Raw genomic sequence first — 6,000 nt, forward strand, 5'->3', positions numbered from 1 at the left:
TACCTTATGAGCATGAGATTGCATCTCCCTATCCTGCCTTGTTGCTAAGAGTGAGCTCTCAAACGCTGAGCTCAGAACTGCTGCATCAGGGGAGAGAAAGAACATGTGTCAGGGGAGAGAAAGAGCTCACTCTTGTGGTGGTGCAGGTGGACAGTAACAACTGGGCTTATCTTAGTAACATCCTAGCAACAAGGCAGGACAGGGAGATACAATCTCTGAGAGCTGGTCTTCATGAGGTATATATGCAAGAAAAGAGACAGCAGGGAGCAAGGCTAGGAATGGAAAAAACTCCACTTTAATGTGTTGCTCACTCACATATAAATATACTTGTTTGTATAGCTCCAATGGTGCAAAAGAACAGCAAGCAGCAGTCTGGCAGGACTGATGATCGGCTGTAGGGAACCACAGCGAAAGACCCTATGAAGATGGATGAAAGAGCGGCATGTGTATGCCCCTCGCTCTAACCACACAAAGGAAGCCATGACAGGTAGAGGCCCGAACCACCGCAACATGAGGTATATAAATCGGCTACACCTATAAAAATTGTATTTTTCAAATTTGATCAAAGCTGCACAGATCGCTTTTATCTACCGATGCCCCTTATCTGACTTTTCTGGTAAAGGTGATCTATACCTTTACGCAAAATATACTCAACATGAAGCTTGCGCATCAAACTTGTTTAGTCTGACATGCAGCTTTTGGTAAATCAACCCAACCAATGAATCAATATAGAGGAAGATTGCCTAACCCATTTTAAACAAAGAAAATCTATGAATAACTTTTTAAACTAAATTGTTGAACTCATTTCAAGTAGCTCAGACAGAGTTGTTCCTGTGTGAACCGCGAACAATCAAAAGCTCCATAAAAAGACTTTTGGAATCACTTCATGCTCACTGCATACCAAGTAGAAAATGCTTGTTCTCACAGGCCGTTTATTCACATAAACTGCATTTAAAGTAATCTCTGTGAGAGCCTTTATGAATGGGCTTTTAATGCTTTATGTCATACATGTCTATGGGAACGCAAAATCTGCTTGAAGCGGGTCAACTGTACATTAGAAGCAGGTCAACTGTAGGTTAGAAGGAGGTCAACTGTAGATCATATGTAGCAGTCAATGAACTGTAAATTATATCAGAGGAGTCTCAAACTGATGCCCTTGACACAAGGCCAAAGCCCGTCGACCCAGGTCCTTAACCTGTTTTATTGTTAACACTATAGTCTATGTGGTGCTAATGCTATTAATTCAATTCTGAATGGCTGCTGGTCACATAGGAAACTTACCTCAATTTGTAATAAACTATATACTGTATATCTCAAGCCAAAACTTTATTTTTCATTTTGGATTGAGGGAAGGGGGCTAATAACCATTGTTAGTTTTTTTGTCACTTGGGTCTCTTAAAGAAGTATGGGCAAAACGATTTTGGCCCTGCTTCTTCTACGGAGTACAGGAGAGCAGTTTTCAGCTCACACCCGATCTAGGCTCTGGAAAGGTCCCAACTTTACAGTGGGGATCCATCCAGGAACTGGCAGCTGGCTCAGGTTCTCAGCAATCCACAGGAAGACTGAGCCAGCCGCTCTTGCCCCTGCACAGATTGGCGCTCCAGGGAGGGCTGGAGGGGCAGAACAGGGAGCCAGTGACTGACACTCACCGGTTCTCTGCAGACTGAATACTGAGAACTGAGTAATCAGCAGTTTTTGATCACTCAGTTCTAAGGGTAGAGCCAGCGGGGGACCGCTGTAGCTGGCATTGGTGTTGCAGCCATCTAGGTGAGTATAAATGTTTATTTTTTTTGTATTCCCAAACTTCTCTTTTAAGGTGAGTTCCCTTCACTTCCTGTCCTGTAAACTCACGGGAAGTGAGAGAATAATTTTCCAGCGTGAGGGAAATCCTGTTTTAGACAGCTGTCCCCAAGTATCCTCAAAATGTCCCCTCTATTCCTATTCTGGTACTAACTCAGTCTGTTTATCATGACACGTGGGGGCAAAAAAGGCTGCAAGGGGCTCTTTCTTCAGCCATTTCTACACACACTTGTCTAATAAACACTGATAGAAGAATGGTAACATTTCAAGCTTTCAGATCTCAATGAAAAAACAAGAACATGCAAACGCTGAAAATCCAAGCTATCAAATCCTGCATGCCAGTTCTGGCTGTGGAAATCAGTAGGGCAATACAACTTAATACAACGCCTTACATTTCCAACCTACTGAAGCACTGTGGAGACCTACAAAGCCTTATGACCAGTAAGATTTATGCTTCTATAAGCTATCAAGTTGCTCCCCTCATTTTATGAAGGGGGCTTTTGCCAGTGTCCTATTAGCTGATGGCTTCCACCGTTACATCTGGGGGTTGTTAGTCCACTTATTAGCAATTACACCTGGAAAGAGGGCTTGTCTGATAGAGCTGTTTGAACTTAGGGACCATTCCTCCCTGCCACTATGGTCAGCCACATATTTCTTCAGCAAATTTCAGTGATGCCGACTGGTGGCCACCACCTCTCCTCTAACAAAATGCCATATACTGGATGAGCCAAGCTACTACTATCTACAGCTTCCCAAAGTGATGAGCCCTATTGATTTAAAAACACCCTGTACACTGTGCTGTATATTATTTACTCCACACTGCCACACACTGCTTACTGTGCTGTTTGTTCTATATACCACACTGCCCCACTCTGTATAAGTTGCTGTATGTTCTATACACCAGACTGCTCCACCCTGTACACTGTGTTGTATGTTCTATACTCCACACTTCTCCACTCTATACACTGTGCCATATGTTCTATACTCCACACTTCTCCACTCTGCACATTGTGTTGTGTGTTCTTTACTCCACTCTGTACACTCTGCAGTACATTGTACTGGATATAACTTTCTGAATACTGTGCTGTGTAAACTATATTCCACACTGTACCACTCTGCACACTGTGCTGCATGCGCTATACATCACAATTCACTGCTCTATAAAATCATTTTTAGTGATGGTCATGAAGAAAAGGAAACAAATCATAAGACCGCAAAAGACACAGACAGTGAAAATTGTAGCATCCCTTTTATATCATGGTAAATGGGAGAAGCACTCTCTTACGCTAATAGTCAGTGGAAAGGATCCTCCGTTACATTGGAGAACCATTGGAAGAATGCCTCTACATTGATGGCCATTGTAGTGCACTCTTTTACTACCTGAGAAATGAAGGAAGAAGCTCCATTAGTCCCATGCCAAATTTGTGCAGGAGCTAAGCAGGCACCATAAGGTGGGAGGTCAAGCTATTTTGCTCATTGCTCATAGAACCCTTAACCACCACTTTTTTCTTATTAAGGATTCCATGGAACCTAGCATTCCTCTAGTGGTGGTTAAGGGTTCCATGAGCAGTGACCAAAACACTCAGTATGAGGTGTTAAATGATCTGCACTGGTTATCATATACAACATATGCTAAGCAATCTATTTATAAATGATTTCACTCAAGATTCACACAGCTATTACCTAAGATTTGCACATTTTCTAGTTCGATTCAAGTGGAAAAAATGTGTGAATCCTGGATGAAGCTTGAGTGAATTTTGGGTGAAATCATCTGTAAACAGACCTCTAAGTATGCTACTATCTTTTATTTAAAGCGTAACTAAACCCTCCTATCCTTTTCAACCAAGGATGTTGCCATCTTAGCCTCTGTTTTATTTGCAACTGTTGGTGCTGTACATGTGATCAGTTATTAAACCAGCCATTTGATTGTCTGACAGCTTGGTCTCAGCATGCAGGATTTTTTGAAACTGTTAAATCTATGGGTTTGAGCCCCAGTTCACACATGTGCAATGCGGAAATCAGTGAGATTCCAGTGCAGATTCCCGCACTGCATCTCCCCCGCAGGCAGTTCACATTGCCCTCTGTGAAACGCTGGGGGTGTCAATACAAATTTAATGACATCCCCAGATTGGTTCGCAGATTGCAGTGCGAACTGTGGTTTTGGACAGGAATCGGATCGCATGGGTATGAACACCCATGCAATCCGATTCCAGTGCATGCAAAAAAAAGTTCCTGCACTATTTCATGCAAATCCAGTGCAAAAACTCGCAATTGTGCATCGCATGTGATCAGAACAGCAATGCGGTGCAAATCACATGCAATGTCTGACATATATTACCCTGTTTCCCCTGAAAATAAGACCTAGCATGATTGTCGCGATGGCTGCAATATAAGCCCTACCCCCAAAATAAGCCCTACCCTGTTTCCCCTGAAAATAAGCCCTGCCCTGTAAATAAGACCTACAAGGACTTTAACTAGGGCTTATTTGGGGGGTAGGGCTTATATTGCAGCCATTACCAACAATCACGATAGGTATTATTTTCGGGGGAAACGGTATGTGTGAACCCAGGCTGAAGCCCAACTCTGGGCAAAGCAGGAATCCCCTTCCCACCCCTCACTTGATCGCTGGCATGAAAAAAACCCTAAAAACTCGAAATGCTCTTCTTACTTACCTGAAGCCGAGTTCAAGTGGCACTGCAATCCTGAGTCTTCTCTTCTGTTTACATGAGGTGGGGTCCTTCTTCAGGTGTTCTTCATCTCACTGTCTGTGTTGGCTGTCCAGCAGGGGTGGCCCTCTCAGGATCTAGAAGAGGAGTGACATCATTGCGAGGGGTCTAGCAGTTATCAGAAAATACAGACACATCTACAGCGCTGAATCAGCAGTCCCCACTCTGGAAATGAAGTTGCCAAGGGATGCGGATGGTGGACTTAGAGGAATATAACTTGCTTGAGTTTTAATATTATTATATCTACATACTGTGAGTAGTAGCTGTAATAATGTTTGGTAGAGATTTTCTAAAAGCTGAACGTTATTTTAAGTGATCCTCCATAGCAAAATGGTTCAGTAAAAGTCTGTGTAATATATCTCACGCTCTGTACATTCACGCTATTGTATCTACTCCTATTCAATATATATACCCCCGTCACTGTCTGTTGTACCCCTTTCTCCTTCGCCAAACAATGGGCAGCATTCATCATCACAAAAGTGTTCCCAATTGGCCACATTATACTAGCCCGATATAAGATAAGCCACCAGAACGTGACGTCTGAGAAGCACAGAAAAATACTGTCAATGTATTATTCATGATACAATCCTTATAGTAATGCCTACAATTGAGCACAGAACTGTCTGTTATGAAGTGCACAATAAGCCTAGGCATAAAAGTTGTCCATTTTGTAACGCGAGAAGAGAGGGATAGAAGACCATGAGTAATGAGTACACAGAGAGAGATGCAATGAGTAACGAGTACAAAGAGAGGTAGAAGAATAGGGAATGCAGAGAGGGATGCCCAGGGAGTGGCTGGAAAACAACAACAGGCAAAAATGATGGCATGTAAGCACAACGAGAAGACTCGGAACAGGAGGCTGGTGATGCTGCACATACGATACCTACCTCAGGAAGAAGAAAGTACCTGAGATGAGTGCTCAGGGATGATGTGGAGGAAGTTTCCTGGGGAAAGCACACAGAGAATCCCCTCCTTTCCACACTGCCCTGTCTGCCCACTTTCTGGGAAGACTCACTCCTCCATGATCCCAGTATCTCCCCCCCCCCCCTTTGTCACATCGCCCCTCCTCTGCTAATGTCAGTCTCCTCCTTCCTGTCCCAATGTCCCCTGCACATGAATACTACAGCTCATAAAATAATCCCCCTCCCTCCGCCATTCTCTCCATCATCACCTCACTCCCTCCCGCCTTCCTCCCTCCCCATAAACATCCATTGCTGTGCTTCTGACAGCCGTGTACTTTAGCTGATTCTGGTCGATACATCTCCTGACTGAAATTAATTATACATTGTTCAAATCGCTCTACTGGTTACCAGGCAAAGACACGTCTGGATTAGTAACCTTTTCAGTCATACAGGACCTGTTCTTGTGACACAAAAATGGCCCCTCAACAGCCTTATTAATTTTTTTTTTCACAGAGCAAATAAATAAGTAAATAAAGAAAACAGAGAAAAATAAATAATTATAACACGTTTAG

At 43.2% G+C, this 6,000-nt stretch overlaps 1 protein-coding gene across 2 annotated transcripts in view; it reads right to left on the reverse strand.

The window, feature by feature from the left end:
- CCDC28B (coiled-coil domain containing 28B) overlaps positions 1 to 5,583 on the reverse strand; it is a 37,310-nt gene extending 31,727 nt beyond the window's left edge. Inside the window, exons 1-2 of one of the 2 annotated variants that reach the window (XM_077481977.1) lie at positions 5,414 to 5,583; positions 4,473 to 4,603 (exon numbers count right to left, since the gene is read on the reverse strand). The gene's annotated coding sequence lies outside the window, so the exon portion shown is untranslated. The remainder of the gene's footprint in view (positions 1 to 4,472; positions 4,604 to 5,413) is intronic. The other variant, XM_077481978.1, reaches the window with a different exon arrangement.
- Between the last annotated feature and the right edge of the window lie 417 nt (positions 5,584 to 6,000).

Source organism: Lithobates pipiens, unplaced genomic scaffold (assembly GCF_037356315.1).
Source record: "Lithobates pipiens isolate NorthernLeopardFrog02 unplaced genomic scaffold, aLitPip1_a1.2 Scaffold_16, whole genome shotgun sequence".
In the NCBI taxonomy this organism is placed as follows: Eukaryota; Metazoa; Chordata; class Amphibia; order Anura; family Ranidae; genus Lithobates; species Lithobates pipiens.